At 39.6% G+C, this 18521-nt stretch overlaps 1 long non-coding RNA gene across 1 annotated transcript in view; it reads right to left on the bottom strand.

Moving 5' to 3' along the window:
- Positions 1–16912: 16912 nt before the first annotated feature.
- LOC142826915 (uncharacterized) overlaps positions 16913–18521 on the bottom strand; it is a 194387-nt gene continuing 192778 nt past the window's right edge. The window contains exon 4 of the long non-coding RNA XR_012901178.1: positions 16913–18290. This is a non-coding gene — a long non-coding RNA (uncharacterized LOC142826915). The remainder of the gene's footprint in view (positions 18291–18521) is intronic.

Genomic DNA, 18521 nt, shown 5'->3' with positions numbered 1-18521 from the left:
CTCAATAGGTTTGCAAGCTTGCCCACAAAGCTGCTCTTTCCTCTCTTGGTTAGATGGATCCCATCTCTTCCTAACAATCCTTGTGCCCATAGTCAAAGAAACCAAAGCGTGCTCTCTGACACCACCTGCACAACCACATGTTTACTTCCTCAATTCGACTATCCCTACTTGGACCTTTTCCTTCAACTTGCTGTTCCTCTATGAAATGAGAAATAAGATGCAGTACTAGAAGGCACCTTTATACCAGTATAACTGCACCCATGCTAGCAGTTGCATCAGTATTGCTATTTTGGGTAGGCATGCATATTTTTTAGAGCTCTTGATAGACCTAGCCTGAGGTCTATAGACCTAGCCTGAGGCTGCTCATGAATTTGCTACCATTACATCATAGATTCACATAACCACTCTGATTCTGGTACTTGTTGACTTATATTGGAAAGACTATTTTGTTATTCACACAGGAACCAGTAATGACACATATTCCTTGGGTTTTGACAACTTGTACTTGCTGCTGTTTTTAACCAAGAAGTCCTTGTGCTTTGTTTAAATTTAAATCAGAGCTGCTTTTTTTCTTTAAAAATAACCACTGGGTTTAATTTATGCTTTAATTTTTACCACCTTCCAGTTGCCAGTTTTGTGCTGACTTTATTGAAACTCTCTAAAATACAGATTGAAAATCTTTCATCCAGAACCTTCAGGACCTGATCAGTGCAAATCCAGAGAATTTGCAAACCAGGAGAAGTCAATAATGTCTAGCAGCATTACCAATACTTTCATTGTTCACTAGGCTCTTAGAAGACATTTAAGACATTCTGGCACAGAACATTAAGAGCCAGAACTGGTAGCTGTAAACAAATGTTATGAGACCACAGGAAAGGTGTCCACACCCATGGTAAGTGGACATCTGGCTAACTAAAATCATACCAGACCATAGAGGTTGTCGGATCAGAGAGGGCCAGACTGGAGAGGTTCAACCTGTAATTTATTATGGAATATATCATTCTAATTATAAAAATCTATCCCATACTGATTGAAAAAAAAAACCTAGCAAAATATTTGAAATTTTACTAATTGAAAACTTATCTTTCAATTCAAAGCATGTCAGTACAGTACATCCCTTTATAGTTTTATTTATATCCTATTGAGCAATATGAGCATAATACTTTGTGACTCCACAGAAAGGAAATATTTTGAATATATTTGTCTGGTAAAACACAAAGTAATTGTGTAAATCTCAATAGAGTATTAGAAAATATTAGTCTGTTTTAGAACTAAGTATCATCAATATTAAACTGTAGACATCTTTGATAGCTTAGCATCATCTTGAAGAGCTAATGTTATTTATTATTGTATCTTCTTGAGAGGATATCTTATTTTCTTTTCTTACACAGTATCAGAAACCAACCCCACCCATTGAGCTCAGCTCTACAATACTACATAGGCATTTGTTCATAGAAATCAAGCATTTAGATAATTAATCTCTAGAATGAAAAACATCTCTCTATCAGTGAGAGTTAAAGTACATGTGTACTTTTACATAACAGATATTCAGAATATCTACATATTCTGGCTTTAACGAGACAGTGGTTGGAGTTTGCATAGAATTTCATTAGGCCACACCCTTGTGTGCTGATCAACAGCAAAACACTCACTTATTTGTCAGCAATATTAGGCAGTACCATTCAATGTATCTCAATGTAATAAGCTCTTTTCATTTACTTCTATGAAGATTTTCAGATAAGTGTGAATGCCTCCCTAATATGATCAGGTGTATTGTCTAATAAACAGCATGTTAATGGGCAGCTGTAGCGGTAGAAAAGACAGGTGGTGCTAATAATATAAGGGGAAAGGAAGGAAGTAAAATAAGAGACTGCTGATGATCACTGCTCCCTTTAGTGCTGAGTACTCCTACTGCCTGATTACTATAGAGACCAGGGCCAAGCATCAGCATAAGCAGCTGTTATTAGCAGCTGTGAGTAGTCAACAAACAGGTGGCAGGACAAGAAGATCTTGCCAAGAGAACAATTTATTCCCTAAAAGATAGAAGGGATGAAAAATGTGAGGGGATTGGACAAAGCAAGGGAAAAGGTGCAGCAGAAAGAAATCTTGAGGCAAACTGAGGGGGGAAGCAGTGAGCTTTAAAAAATGGTGCTCCAAATGGAGGACCAGATATCATACCTTGGTTGTCCTGTAAGGAGTTTATATATTCTGATCCAATGATTACAGGATATGTTTTCAGGAGAGATGCAGTAGTTCAAAATCATGGAATAAATCCTATACATTTATAATGATCAAGAATTAGCAGTATATTCACAGCTTCCATTATTGTAAATTCGTAGGGTGTGTCTACACAGCAGGGCTTAGTTCGAAATAAGCTATGCAAATTGAGCTACATCAATTGCATAGATTATTTTGAAACCGCTTATTGCTAAATTGGGTGCATCTAACAACACTTATTTTGAAATAGAGCACTTTTCCTCCAACTTCCCTTACTTCCTGTAATCCTTGTTATATGAGAAGTAAGTAGTCATCCATCTTGACAGTATTTTGACATCATTTCGGAATGACTGCCTGCTGTGTAGGCGCAGACTAATTTATTTTGAAATAACTAGTGTTATTTCAAAATAATGTTGCTGTGTATGTACCCTTAAGTATTGGCGTTGTTATTTTTGTTATGCATTTGTACAAAGCCTAGGAATTCACAATAAAGTACTGCTCTCCAACTGAGGCTCTTAGGTGATGTCATTATACAAATACATTAAATAATAATATAATAAATGTTAATACTGTAGATTATCTGCATTCCTCCACCGCTTTTTAAAACACAGTTACAAGAACATAATCCCAATTCCTTACCATAGCTGATAGCTGGTCTTTACTATAATTTATCAGGATTTTTTTTTCTTCTTTTTTGTATATACTGAGATGGCATAGACATACATACATATCACCTTCTAGGCTTTGCACATTGCATCCATGTAGAGTTCTAAGATCTGTAGGATAAGGATCACTTTTATCCCATGTTGTACACTACCTGGCACCAGAGGATCCTGATCCTGACTTGAGTCACTGGGCCCTACTGTTATAAAAATTAAAAGGTACTCCATGTGGCTGCAGAAGTCTGTACTGGCATATGAGGACCAGGGCCTGCATCATAAAATATTTTGCAGTAAACCCATCAGAATATGAATATTATTCTGAATAGATACTTGTACTGTGGTAACATCAAGAGCAATCGAGACATGTTGAGGTACTATCAGGGTGGATGTGGATAAGAAGGTGAGAATACCTAAAGTCTGTAACTGTGTAACCAATGTTCTCCCACTGGTTTTTGTATGTTATCACTAGCTGGAGTTACCCGGCATTGCTCGGTCCCGCTCCCTGCCCCCCACCAGCTCTGCTTCCCACCAGCCGCCCCCTCCTGATCTCCCCCACCCAGCTCCACTGCCCTCGACCCCCTCCCCTGACCAGCCCTGCTTCCCAGCCTTCCCCTTCCGCCTGGCCAGCCCCACTCGCCTCCTGGCTGGTTCCTCCTCCCTCCCCTCCCCTCCCCGCCATCAAGTGTAACCATTTTTTTTAGACTACCTGGTAACCGTAACTGTGGGGGGCAGGGCAGATGCCCGAGCCATTGTGTGTGTGGGAGTGGGGTGAGTCCTGGACGGTGCTTTGGGGCTGTAGGCAGTAGGCACTTGACATAGGGTGGGCGGGGCTGCCCCTGCAGTGCAGCATGGTGGGTTATTTTTTATTTTTACAGGTTGAGATCAGGCCTAATCAGGTCCAAAAGTAACTTAAAACCTTCTCCTGGAGAAAAGGTTATCCCATGTAAAGTTTGGTTGTGGTAGGTCTTATAGTTTCCAAGTTATTAGAGCACAAACATACAAACATTCTCCTTTATATATTAGATTCTTGATGTCTAATTTGTGTTCATTTATTGAGTTGCACAGAGATAGCCTGGTTTGTTCAATGTCCAAGTTACAGACTTGAAAGTTGTCATCCTCAAGCAAAAAAACTTCAAAAACAGGCTGCAGTGTGAAAATGCTGAGCTGGAATTCATATGCAAATGTGATATGCTCAGAATGAGTAACTTTCCACTTAAGGCTTTCTCCCCTTCTTCCACATACACCTGATTGAATTAGTTCTGACATAACACTCCCATCTCTGTATCCCTACTATCTGGGGGTATGTCTACACTACCACCCTAGTTCGAACTAGGGTGGTTAATGGAATCAACCGAAGTTGCAAATGAAGCCCGGGATTTAAATATCCCGGGTTTCATTTGCGTTTTGCCGGGTGCCACCATTTTTAAATCCCCGGTAGTTCGGACTCTGTGCCTGCGGCTACACGCGGCATGGAGTAGGTAGTTCGAATTAGGCTTTCTAATGCAATCACAAATATAAAATTAGGCTTTCTAATTTGAACTACCGTTACTCCTCGTGGAACTGAAGCCTGGGATATTTAAATCCCGGGCTTCATTTGCAACTTCGGTTGACTACATTAACCACCCTAGTTCGAACTAGGGTGGTAGTGTAGACATACCCTGTGTGTTTTTTCTATCACTTGATGCATCTGATGAAGTGAGTTTCAACTCAAAAAAGCTTATGCTATAATAAAATTGTTATTCTTTAAGGGTACGTCTAGACTACAAGCCTCTTTTAAAAGAGGCTTTTTTGAAAGAATCTTTTGAAAACGCTTCTTTTGAAAGAGAGCATTTAGACTGCAACCACTTCTGGATGCTCTTTTTGAAAAAGCCCTGTTTGCATTCAATAACGCCTTTTTTCGAAAGAGCACTACAGGATTTAATTTCGAAAGAATGCAGCAGCAGTCTAGAAGCAGGTGAAGTTTTTTTTTTTTAAAAAGGCCACTTTTTTTTGAAAAAACCCTGTAGTCTAGACACACCCTAAAATGCCTCTGGACTCCTTATTAGTATTATTGGATTAATTATAGTTTATATTGCAGTAGTGCTCACAAACATTCACTGGGATTGGAGCCTACTGCAGTACATGCTGTACAAACATGCAAAAATATAGTCTGAAATCCTGGATGAATAGAAAAATTTCTGCTATTTTCTGTGGGGATTTCAGCATTGGTCTCTGCCCTATGGGGCTTTCAATCTAATTAAAGACAATCCTAATTATGATAGGATGCAGAGGAGTGCAATCACAAATATAAAATTGATGTATATTGAATTTTAACTACCTTTTCTTATAACTAGCTTATCTTTGGATCATGGCCTTGTTTTGATCAGAATATTTGCAAATAAGTAAGTGATTTTCATGTTAGTTGATACTTTGCTTAAATATTGCAACTAAATCCATGTAAGAAATATGTCAAGTGCAAGATGGAAAATATTAATAGAGTATAACATTTTTCCATTAGCTGAAATAAAAATAGTAGTAAGTATCATGCTTTTTATTTATGAGGTTTTAGGAAAACATTTAATTTCAAATCATATTTCATATCATCTATGTCCTTAGTGTAATTTTACAAATACTTTACCTCCTAATAAATTATCCAGGAAATCATCACTTGGTAATGGGCACTTTATTTTCCATGCACTCCTTTGTTATCATGATCCCATTTTTCTCTGGGATATTTTGTTTGTGAAGTTGCAAATAGAGCTGCATTGTTAGTGGCTGTCAGCTTTTTGCTGCAATTCTTGATGTACTCCCAAACAATTCTCTAGTCCACCTCTAAAAACCTCATAGCAAAAGTATGCCTGATTCTGTAGTCAAACAACAATAAACTGAAACCAAATCTAGTTCTAAATTTTAAAGGTAAAAACAGAGCATATGCAGGTAATATGTAAGAATACAATTTTATTTCAAGTGTCCTTGAGTAGAAGGCATTTCTATTTGTTCCTTTAAAAATGTGTCTGTCCTTGATGTTAATTTTTTTTTAAGAAAATAAAATTTGACACTTGTTTAGCCATGTTGCATGATCCTGGTTTCCTTGATTCTCATAATAGTTAAGGAATTTTAAAAGCTCTAGGCACATAATTCAGGTTTGAATGGGGGCAAATAAGCACAATAAATCAGTTATGCATTCACTGAAATTGATTCTATAATGTATCATATGCTATAAAGATATGTAGTGAAACAAAATAAGGCATATGGTAAAGTATTCAATAAGCTTTTAGAGTTTGACTTTTATTTGATTTTTATAAAACTTGTATCTGTTGTCTGGTAGTGGCCACTATAATAAGGCTGTCAAAGTTTCAGGGATGACACTGGTTTCACAGTCTCAACTGTCTGTAACAATATCTTTTCGGGTATCCGTAAAACTGGAAAGTACAGTCAATCCAAAATATTTAACAAATATAATATTACACTAAAATACAAATTTAAAAATGAAACAAAAAAATACACTTGTGAAGTTTGGGTAAGTTAACACTGCAGTAACGGCCATAACTTTTGCACTTTCTCACTTTTATAACAGACTGACCTTACATTTTCAATACATATATTTTTTGTGGTATGAACATAAATTATACACCATAGATTTCAAGGCCAGAAGAGATAATTAAAAACATGTACTGAGATCTCCTGCATAACACAGGCAAAATAATTTTACCCAATAATTTCTACACCAAGTGACCAACTTCTGTTTGAGCTAGAACAGATCTTTTAAAAGATACTCTCTTTATCTAATGACTGCAAGTGATGAAGAATCCACTACATCTCTATGATTGGTTGCTTAATTATTCTGTCTGTTAAACTACTGTGCTTTATTTCTAGGTTAATTTGTCTAGGTTCAGCTTACAGCCATTGGATTTCCTTGCTTTTGACAGCTGAACAAAAATTGCTATTTCCATCTCACAGGGTATTTCAACTTCTGTTTTTGCAAAATAAAGTTAATAAAAGTGATACCTAAGTTACTCCAGTTCCTCATCTGAGTTGCAGTTAATGTTCCTCATGCCCTTAATCTTCCCTATGTGTTGGGTACCTGGTCCAATTTACATCCCGATGGAGCACCACAGAAATGTGAATGCCTTGATGTATCTCACAATCAAAGAATATAAGAACGGCCATACTGGGTCAGATCAAAGGTCCAACTAGCTCTGTAGTCTTTCAACAGAGGCCAATGTCAGGTGCCCTGGAGGGAAAGAACAAGTAACCATCATATGATCCATTTCCTATTGCTCATTCCCAGTTTCTAGCAAAGAAAGTTTAGGGGCATGCTCCTTGACAATCTTAGCACAGTCATTAATGAAACTATCTTCCATAAATTTGTCTAGTTCTTTTTTGAACCCTATCATAGTCTTCGCCTTCACAACATTCTTTCACAAAGTGTTCCACAGATTGAGCATGTGTTGTGTTAAGAAATACTTCCTTTTCTTTGTTTTAAACCTGTTGCCTAGTAATTTCATTTTATGACTCCCATTTCTTATATATGAGAAGCATTTTCATATCTACCGTATCTACACCATTCCTGATTTTATAGACGTCTATCGTATCCCTCCTTAGTCTGAGATGACTATCCATTAAAAAGATTGAGACATGATGCATCCGAACTATCTGGTTATCATCCTAAAAATGTATATTCAGCTACTATATACAGTAGACTTCCGGTAATCCGGCACCTTTGGGACCTATATAATACAGCTGCGCTTCTCCCTCCGGTGCTGGGGCGCGTGTGCTGAGTGGCTGGGTTTTCAATGAGCTGGCTGGGATGCCATGCACAACCCAATCCTCTCCTCTTCTTTTCCCTTCCCCAGAGCCCAACACCTCCCCTCCCTTCTGTCACCCAATCCCTCTTCTCCCCCAACCTTATGTCCAGGTCCCAAAGCAGCTGCCTGTGCTCAGCAGCCAGCTGCTAGCACATGTAGGCTGGATTCTGTGCGTGCTGGGGACTGTGAGCAGAACGGCATGGGCCATGAGCAAACATGCGGCTCAGTGTGGCCTGGCCATGAAAGCAGCTGATCTGAGCAGTTCCGGGTTCCAGCTGATGCCGGACTATCATGAGTGCCAGACAACTGAATGCCAGAGTATTGGAGTTTTACTGTACAGCTGGTACCCAAGTTTTCCTGGAATAGGATTGCTTCTCATAAAACCATACAGAAGAGAGACAGAATTACTTGTCATGTGAAAAGGGCTGTCCCTGGAAGGCCCCAGCCCTGAGCCTCCCACGTCCCAGGGATAGTGTGTGGAGGGAATAAAGCTCCTCCCACCCCCCAATTCATATGGGAACATTGCTGGCTGTTCCCCTTCATCATGGAACAAGGGGAAAGTGCACAGTTTGCTGCATTCTTCCTTCTGGCTGGGCAGTGCAGGGGGCAGAAGAGCTGCACATTTTGCGCTCACTCCCTAATAGGGATAGGAAAAGGAACAGCAAGCAGCCCTGGTATGAACTTTGCGGGAGCTTTGCACGCACACACACACACACACACACACACACACACACACACACACACACACTCCTCTCTCTAGAGCATCTCCTTACTCCCCAACCCTACCTCCCGAATCACAACCGCCTGCCCTGTGCCCCTCCGTAAGGAATCAAGCAATGCTGGGTAAATGCGCTAGTTAACAAATAAATGTAAAATAAAAACAAAACAAATGCTGGGAATTATGGCAGTAAATAGTAAAGGAATTCAGCCAGTTCCTCACAGCCGTATCATTGCTTTCTTACCCTATCACAATGCCCTTTCTTGTTTTTCTTGATTAAATGTGTAGTTTAACATAATATTATGTCACTATATGTATCTCAAAAATGCACCTTGTGCAGTCATTTACACCTGCGCAAACTGCTGCCATCCCAAATTAATTGCATTTTTCACGGTGTTTGCATAGGTGTAAATGAGAACATAAAACGAAAGACCATCAAAGACTAGGCTCCAAGTCCAATGTGGCAGAGTTAATAGGGCTTTTGGAACTTAACTCTTATATTTCCTAATCTTGAGAGACAACCATGCCACCTTAATTTCTCATTAACACAGATTTTTGGTACTTAATTTTATTTAAACCAGTTGCACTATCCTAATTAAAACTCAGAGTATTCCTGGCTTCCTTTCCTTTTGCTCTAACCCCAAGACAACACAGTGGTGCTGATGAATCCAGAGACACTGCTTTTTGTTTTCTGTTAATTTGTTATAAGAATATGAAATATTTTAGTGGATATGAAAGTGAGAAACTGCTAACATTGGCTAGAGCCAAGAATAGTTCAGATACGAGCTATCTCAGGTTCTCCAAACAGCTGTGCCAGCATACTTCCATCCAAAATTGTGAGCTGAGACCTGGGCCTTTGTTGAACAGGCTGCCAGCTGCATGAAGTTGTGCCAAATCATATGGAAAATATAAACAAATGTCCATATGTTTGGAGCCCCAAACTTGGTATGTTTGTGATCTAGGGTCAGATTTAAGTCAAGACCTCTGGAAATGACAGACGAGCGTATTGACCAACTGTGCCATCTAGTTCTGCTTTAAAATAATCCTATTATGTAATGAATTAAGATGAGAAATTTTAGCATAGCTGAATTTGTGTTAACTAATCCCTCCAAGCAGTTGGATTCTAAATGAAAATATTTCTGTTGTATCTAGTCCAAGTCTGAAAACACCACAGTATTTTTCATATACAGATTACTTCAACATCATTAGTTTACAATTTTACCAATAATATGTTTATGCAAGAGGCTTAATTTTGAAACTTTATTTTGACAAAATCCCCAGCAAAAATTTACTCACTTCACAAGTAAGCAGGCAATAAAAGAGGCCTATATTTGTATTAATTATGGATGTTGTTGACAAACAGGCTTACCTCAAACTAATAAATAAAAAATGTGTGTCTTACTGTTTGTCACAGGGTGGGTAATTTTAGCTCTGTCAGGGGCAGGGAAGCAGGCCTTTAAGGTCCCTCAAAGAGTGCTCTACCCCAGACGTCTCAGTCCCTTCTGCTCAGGGCCAATCCGTACGTCCTGTTTCCACTGCCTAGTGGCCACAGAGAGTAACACATCTTTTTTTAAAGGGAAGTTGGGCCCAGTGGCCAGGGTATGTTTCCACTCCCTTACCTTAGGGCATTCCTAGTGGCCAGAGTCAGTAACCACACTTCATGATCTCAGGGCAATAAGGCTTAGTGGCCAGAGTCAGTAGTTTCAGCTGTAGCATCCTCCTTTCACCCTTGGAGGTTAATAGGGTTGGGGTAGAGGAACCCGGGCCCACCCTCTCCAACTGGACCAAGGCCCTGTTAGTGGTGGGTATGTGTCCCACCACAAGCTCAGCAGAGAATGTGCCCAAAACACCCTTACCTCTCAGGGGGTTCCTACTCCCTGCTCTGGGCTACTTCCTACCAGACTCATGACAGTCAGCTTCTTCTTCAGTTTCCTCCAGGCTGAGGGCTTGTCCAGCCTTTCCTCTCTGACTGGCCACTGCAGTTTGGTCCATCCGCAGCTCTTCCTGCAGAGCGCTGGTAGCAGCTACTTCCTCCACTGCAGTCAGCCCTGAAGGAGCTGCTCTATCAGTCTTTATACCTGTCTTCCAGTTGGAGCATGCCCAGCAGTGCTGTGGAGATAGAGCTCTCTCCGCCAGGTAACCCTGGTTAATTCTTCCAGGCCCAGTGCATGGTTGTTGCACCCCATCACACTATTGAATAGCCATTTGAACATTAGGTTTCTCTAAGAGCACATGTCAGGTGTGACACTGGCATACAGATTCGTAATGAAAAGTGGATCAGCTATTTCCTGATATCAGCATCTGAAGGCGAAAAAAAAAATCTAGCATGCAAAAAAGGGAATATTTCAGAAGACCTTAAAACAAATTCAGTTAAACAACTAAAGATGGAACAGGAAAATTACAATATTAGCATGAAAATATTGCAAGATATACAATTATGGTAATTTAAAGAATTGAAAGAACTTCGGGTTCCTTCAGAGGCAAGGATTCAGAGGTGAATTCTTCATGTAGCCAGGAGCCTGGTGCTTGATAAGCAGTAGCTACTGGAGACTCTAGATTAGATGTTCCCTTAAGGACTGTCTCCTGATTAAAAAGAAAAAGGGGGAAATGTTATTAATACTTTGTTAAATGAGATGAAAAATGACTGAACAGGGAATGACTCTGGGCACTTAAACATGATGTTTTGTGTAAGACTACAGGCAGTCTTCAACATGGTAAACAATGATTGACCCCATCTAAAAGAAGATGTGCAAAATATAGCATAGAATCATAGCGAATACAGGTGGGAGAGACATAACAAGCCATCCAGTTCCCTTTCCTGAAATTTCTAGACTCTCCTTACTGATAAAGTTCTCCTTTTATCCTATCTTTGAATATCTCCAGTCACCAGGAAAAAAAACACCTTTCTTCAAGGTGTTAGTGAACTATAAGGAAAGCTCTTGATCCTCACTAAACATGAGGACAATAAGGATTTTACAAGGTGCCTCTCCATGGTACTAGGTCATCCTAAAAGATGAAACAGGAACATACATACATTTTATCCATCCATATTATATTTGTAAAAGCACACATACAATGTATCATTTCTGTCAGGAAAGGGTATATTTTAAACACCTTCTTAAAACTGTGAGAAGGATAGAGACAAATGAACCATCTATCCTACTTCTCCAGCAGTGCTTTTTCAAAGAGAGCAAGTCCCCTACCTAGGCTAAAGCTGTCATTCACATCAAAGGAAGTTTTATCTAAGAAGGGATGCAGGGTTGAGCCCTGAGTTAAGCAGATCTCTGTCCGTAAATCAAAACAAAAAGAAAGACTCAACCCTCAGCAACGGGCACAGCCGTAGCAGCCAAGCAAGAAAAAACACCATTCCTCAATCATGGCTCTGCCTGTGAACAGCCTCACAGCATGTGCCATAGCCCTATATACATTGCTCCTAGCTACAGCTCCATTACTGGAACTGAAGTGATGCTGCTCCTGTATCATTTAATGATTTCACTTAAGCCATCAGAATTTCCAGCTGACCAGTTATAATGGCTTATTAGCCTTTTTGTGCTACTGGAGTAGAACAAAGGGGTCAGAGCAAGACTAAGGATCAGGTTCAAAATGTTTAAAGGGTGCCAAATGAATTTGTAAAAGTACAGTAAAAGGAAGGAGTACCAGAACATTAAGTAGCGATTCAAGCCTCAGGATATTATCTAAACTAAGGGTTTGAAATGTGAAATTAGTGGAACTCTGATTATTTTCCATGCTGACTGTGAAGAACATTTTTCTGAGATGTCTCCAAGGAAACAAGCAAAATTCTCTAATGTGAAACAGGAGCCAAAAGATATTCACCATCAAAGGCTTCACTTAGTTTGGAGTGACAGAGTGGAATCCCCCTTGTAGTATGGCAACTTGTACTTAGAATCAAAGGAGAAAATTAACTTAGCTAAACTCAAGGTACATGACTGAATAATAGAAACATACTGAGATAACATGACAGCATCATAGGTGATACTGTATGCCTTCAGAAATATTTTGAATTCTCTAATTAGCCAAAGGCAAATAATCTTCCAACTGCTGTATCATTTAAGGGAGAATTTCTGACTGGAATTTTGAAAGGATAGAGTGTAGTGGTTGACATTTGCCTATGAATATCCTACAGCACAGACTTCTGGCTCAGCAGAGAAAGTAAGGCTATTAATTGCCTTACCTTGATGTGTGAAAATGAAAATAACTCATGTTTAAAGACAGCTGGAACAAAAAAATCCATCCATCTTTCTCTGCAATATAGTAACCTAAGAAGTATTTGATATGTGTCTAAAAAAATGAAAGAAGGGTGAACTAAGGAGAATGTCTTCACATTGAAATATCTGCTGCAGTTCAAGCTGAACACTGCTTAAGACAAACAGTAAAGAGGGTTTTGTTAATTATACAACTGGTACAATAAAGAAACTGGAGTAACCAGCTCTCGTTACATACTTTATTATTATTATTATTATTATATTCCTTAGGCATGGTACAGTATTATGTTTTGGAAATGGCCATGCTTATCCTGCAGGGAATGACACAATTAATTTTATTCTAAACATTAAGAAACATGGAGTTTTGGATTTCAGATAATCAGAAAATTAAAATTTTGACTCTTGTCTAAGATTTGTCTTGCTCTAACTCAAGAAGAGCTGATTACCTCTTTAAGCTTTATTACTATTCTTATATGTTGACATGGACTCCATTACCTGAACACTTTACAAGCTTTAATGTATTTAACCTCACAGCAGTCTTAGGAGGTAGGGAAATAGTTTTAGTCCTATTTTACAAATGGGGAACTGGCATCAAGAGACCAAATGATTTGTCCAATTCCCTGGCTCACTCAATTTCTAGGTAGTGCCACAACCACTAGACTATTCTTTCTCCAAGTCCAGACTTCTCATACCAGTTATAGGTCCTTGAAAAAGGTGCACATTGGTTAGAGATTGAAAAAAAAATCAGGTTGTCATTAAACGATGATAATTTGTATGTAATTTTTTTATCAACCTTCTTCAGTGGCATTTCAGTGGGATTTCAGTGGGAGCGAAGGGTGATCAGCATCTCACAAAGTTTATGGGATAATAGGAAAATAATTTAGATAACTGAAATGCTATACTTGTGTCTTCTCCACTGGATTCCTTTACTTCTGACACAGATAGCTTAAAAGTCTTGTCCCTACTTATGTCATATATAAAAAGGGTCTAATAATGTTTTCACAGTTTAGTCAAGGGCTTTAAGATCTGCAGATGAAAAGGCCACATTAACTGCAAAACATTATAGATATTTCTCATTAGGGGAGCGGGAGACCAATGGGAGCTGAGTAACTTGTTTGAGCAGCAGTATGTATAAATGGACTAGATCTTGACCAAATGAATAAGAGTGACGGACACATTTGCTACCTCCTAGGATTTGAGCCCTTAGGGAGAGTGCAACAAGGGGAGAAGGATCCCTTTTAGCAGATCTGTTATTCCCCAAAACATAATGAAAGTTTGGAACAATTCAGGCCAGTTTGGAACAATTAGGCCAGTTTGGAACAATTCAGAGGTGTAAACAGTTCATTAAGAATCTGACCCAAATCTCAATTAAGTGGCTTTAATTAAGTTGCAGAGGCATGAGCAGCACCTAAATCTACTAAAGGAAAATACTTAATCAACTTGCTGCTCATGCTCAGAGATATTTAAACACTCATAATTCTGTTTAATCAATACTAATTTCCTCTAAATAACAATCAGGAACTGCTCCCTGAGGATTATTTCCATGCCTAGCTCCAACTTTCTAACACCAGTGACTTCACATGGAGGCCTTAAAAATAAAAGTTGGACCTTATACATGTTGGACTTCTCTTGTCCAACAGCCTCCAGACCTGACCTGTCCCAGATGAGGGAATTTGCTAGACGAAGGGAGGTCCCCTGACACCAGCACCTCAAACCGCTGCCCCTCCCTGCTGCAGGCTCTTTCAGTTCTGCTGGGTTGTCTGTGAGTGAGCTCCAGCCCCGGCTTTGCTGCTGGCTGTCCGGGCAGCTCTAGCCCCACTGCCAAATGGCAGGTTGTCCAATCGGGTTGCAACAGCCTCAGACATGCTACTGCACGACACGTACCTGCTGAGCTGATTGTGCCAGGCTGCTGTGGCCAGTTTCCCCTCCCAGACTGATGCAGCCCAGCCAGACTTTCCCTCTTGTGCTGCTGTCAATCACTCTCATCCCAGACTCCTGTGGCCCTGCTGATAGTAGACTGTCAGTGTTGCACCATGCTCCAAGCTTCTGTCTCTTCTGCTCCGGGCCTCTCTCATCCAGAAACATCCGTGGTCATGCTGGGCTATGGATGTTGCTGGGGAAGAGAATCCTCGATTTGGGAAGTGAAACCTGTATCTATAACTCTCAGAGGGATAGTCATGTTAGTCTGTAATATAACATGCAAAAAAAATTAAAAACATGGTTTCACAACTTTAAACTGCAACAAAAAGGTAGTCTTGTATGTAGCACCTTAGAGATCTAAAAAAATATATATAATATCATGAGCTTTCGTGGGCACAACCTGCTTCTTCAGATGAAAGCTCATGATAGTATGTATATTTTTTGTTAGTCACTAAGGTGTTAAATACGTAGATATAGATACAAAACATACTTAAAATAAAATGGATATATATGACAAAAGAGTGAGTTTATTCTAGCCTTTGCTGTGTTGGGGCTTCTCTTCATGGGAACACCTAGGGAAACGATTGTAAATTAACTAAAGGTGCGTACTTGAAGTGCATTGTTAAACCTCATTAAATCCCTGTGAGGACATTGTTGTTCAGAATTAAGAGCCTTAATACTCTTTAGTTTAATGCAACCTGAAAGTGAACTGAAATAGTCCAAATTAAAGCCACGTTCACACAGAAGTTTAATGTGCTTCCAAATATACTTCCAAATCACAGCATTAGTTAATTTCGATTAACTTTCCTGCATATCCCCATATAGACAAACCTTTAAAAGCAACGGAACAGTTTTTGCACAAGCAACTCACTTTTAGGCAGAGCAAAAGCTTGAAAAATGTCAGCCAGATATGTTTTTGTTTTAAACACGTTACTAAAAACTGAAAGCAGAGGATTATAATGAAAAGCGTTTTACAACTTTAAACTGCAACAATTGTTACTAGGCAGCCACTATTTCCACTAACAAAAATGCACACTACATAAAACTTTCCATTTTCCAACTAGTAAATATATATATATATATATATATATATATATATATATATATATATATACACACAGAGAGAGAGAGAGAGAGAGAGAGAGAGAGAGAGAGAGGCGGATAAACTGCATTTATTATGCTCATTTCACTAGTTTCTGCTAGGACATAAGAACAACCATACTGGGTGAGACTAATGGTCCATCTAGCCCACTATTTTGTCTTCTATAGTGTATCGTAAGAGTCGCTTCAGGGGAAACGAACAGAAAAGGGCAATTATTGTTAAACAGTAAATAAGTATTTTGTTTAACAATAGCAAACATCAGAGAAATTCAGACAGCCACCAATTAGTAAAATAAATGAACAAGCAAAAAGCCAACCAGAAAAACCCAGCTTCCCTGAGAAATGGTTCCTTTTTTCTCCTAGTGTGGAATTTAGATTGGCTTGAACCCCAGAACTGGCAATATTTAGTCCTGCACCTGTGAAAAGTCTTGTGACTCATCAGGCCTAGAAATAGAAGCACAAAACTGTTAAGAGAAGAAAGATACACAGTTTTCCAATAAGAAATGTAAGTCCTAAAATATCTTCACTGAATAGTATTCAGTTTTTTAATGGGAATGGTTATTTAAACTTTTTTACAGGTCTCAGATATGTTACTTATAATTATCTTCTCTCTCAAAGCTTGGACATCTGGACTCTTAGGACCTCCTTCTAAAGGTTTGAGAGAAATGAATAATACTAGTAAGGCCTAAACCTGTGCATATTGAACTCAATTAAAAGGATCCCATTGACAGTACAGAATCAAGGCCTAAGACATTTCTAAAAATAGTTTTGTTTTTGTTTGTATGTTTGCCTGTTCCCCTGTGACATATATAGGAAAATGTGGGATAAAGATTTTTCTTGGCACTAGTTTGGGATGACCTGCATGACTCAATCCTGTCAGAGAATTCTGGTACAGAAGTTAAAAAAAAAAAAAAAAAAAAACCACAAAGCTGTATCTCAAGTGTACTGAGTTACTGAAGCATGTTCATTGTGAGGTAAGCACAAAGGAATTAAATTAATGATTAACAACATTGAATGCCAACAATAATCTTTGTAGTGGACTAGTCCTTTTATCTGGTTTAATATCTTGTCTCTTTGACCAGAAGGCATTTTGAACTGTAAAGATAAGTGTTATCTATTTCCCTACTGACACATTAGCAGAAGCACTGTACATATAGGGGGAAAGGAGAAAAGAAAATGAATGTATAATTGAAATGCAAATAAAACATTTTAGGAGCGCTGTTTGGTATAACTGTTATTGCACGAATGATTCAAATTGTTACAAAGACACTGTACAGAGTATAATAATCTTAGTTTGAAAGAAATTCAGTGCCCAATTTATTAAACATTTAACAAGCATTTTTTCCCCTAGCCACTTATTTTCAAGTACTCTCATAGTGACTACAATGAAGATAACTGTGAGCTTGCTTATACAATAGAGCAAGCTTGCTTAACAAACAACTCTTTAGGGAGTACTTTTACCTAAAACACAATAACAAATAGTATCCTCTGTTCATAATGAATGTAGCTGTATTAAATGCATGAAACTGTATCAACATTTCTAATATTTCTATATTTAAACAGATTTTAGTATTGTCCTTTGCTGCCATTTTTAAAAAGTCATATACAAAAAGTCATACACAAATAATCCAATTATTTGCTACAAGTATATTAGTTGCAAATGAAGCTCTTTTCCCATCTATGAACCATTCACAAACTGATGTTTTCTGAAATTATTGGTTATTTGTAGCTATTCAGCAAATCATTTGAACAAATAATTTTCAGTCAACGGGGCACAAACTGATCAAGTAAGTCAGCTATTCAGTATTTTTCATTTGTGATTGGTTTTGTTCTCCTTTGGAAGGATGGAAAAATGTAAACAAAAGTTGAATGATTAATAAGAAATACAGACTCTCTACCTACAAAATAAGCATTTGCACCAATAACTTTCATTCTCCAAATATTCATGAAAATAATAATCCATTCTAAGTAATAATTAAATAAGGCAGCAACTAAGAATTCTAAACAATGTTGCTCCTTTTTACTGGATATGTGTACAAACCAAAATAAAATGTTCTTTACTCTTATATTTTATTCTTTCTCTGTGAATATTAAAAAAAGTTTTGATAAATTTAATGGCTAAGGCATGGGACTAACAGAAGATTTAGATTTAATCCCTAACTCTGTCAAACACTTGCTTTATGAAACTGGGTAAATAATTCATGGTGGTACCTCCGTTTACTCCTAGATAAATTGGTAGATATATTGTAGATACATGACAGAGGTTTTGCAAGGTGTGGCGAAGTCGGGCCCCCCGGTCAGCGGCCTCGCTGCCACCCCCCCATTTTCGCCTATATCCCCCACCCACAGTCTCGGCTTCCCGAGTCCGGAGCCTCTTGCCTGGGCCCCGGGTCGGTGGCCGCCCCGCTCGGGCTTTCGCTCAGCCCGCGGGTTCGGGCAGGCCCCCTGCTCTCAGCCCCGCTCACGATGCTGTGGCGGGGGTTGGTCCTCCGCCGGGCTCGACCTTCAGTCCGCTCGGGGCACAGGGCGTGTGGTCGTCCGTCTGCGGCCTCAATCCTCTGGGCCCCCGGCTGGGGAGTCTCACTGCCCAGGGCAAGGGCTGCGTGGGTCCGGACTCCCTTCTCCGTCCCGCTGGCTCCTCCGGCTCCGCTCTCCTGGCTGCCTGCCAAGGGAAAGTGAATGCCAGCAGCCCCTTGTCCTTCCGGCCCCTCCCCCTTTTGAGCCGGCATGCCAGGGGCGTGCCGCTCACCCTGGTGTCTCCCCTCCGCCTCCTCCTGGGTCCCGCCGCCTGCCTTGCCCGGCGTGCCTGTGGCTGCGTGCCCTCGCTCCTCTCCCCGTGAGCTTTCCCCCGGGCTCCACTCCGCTGCGCCGCTCGGCGCCTCTCCGGGGGAGG

This window comes from Pelodiscus sinensis, chromosome 1 (assembly GCF_049634645.1).
Source record: "Pelodiscus sinensis isolate JC-2024 chromosome 1, ASM4963464v1, whole genome shotgun sequence".
Taxonomy (NCBI): Eukaryota; Metazoa; Chordata; order Testudines; family Trionychidae; genus Pelodiscus; species Pelodiscus sinensis.
This window is presented reverse-complemented; position numbering and strand designations above follow the sequence as displayed.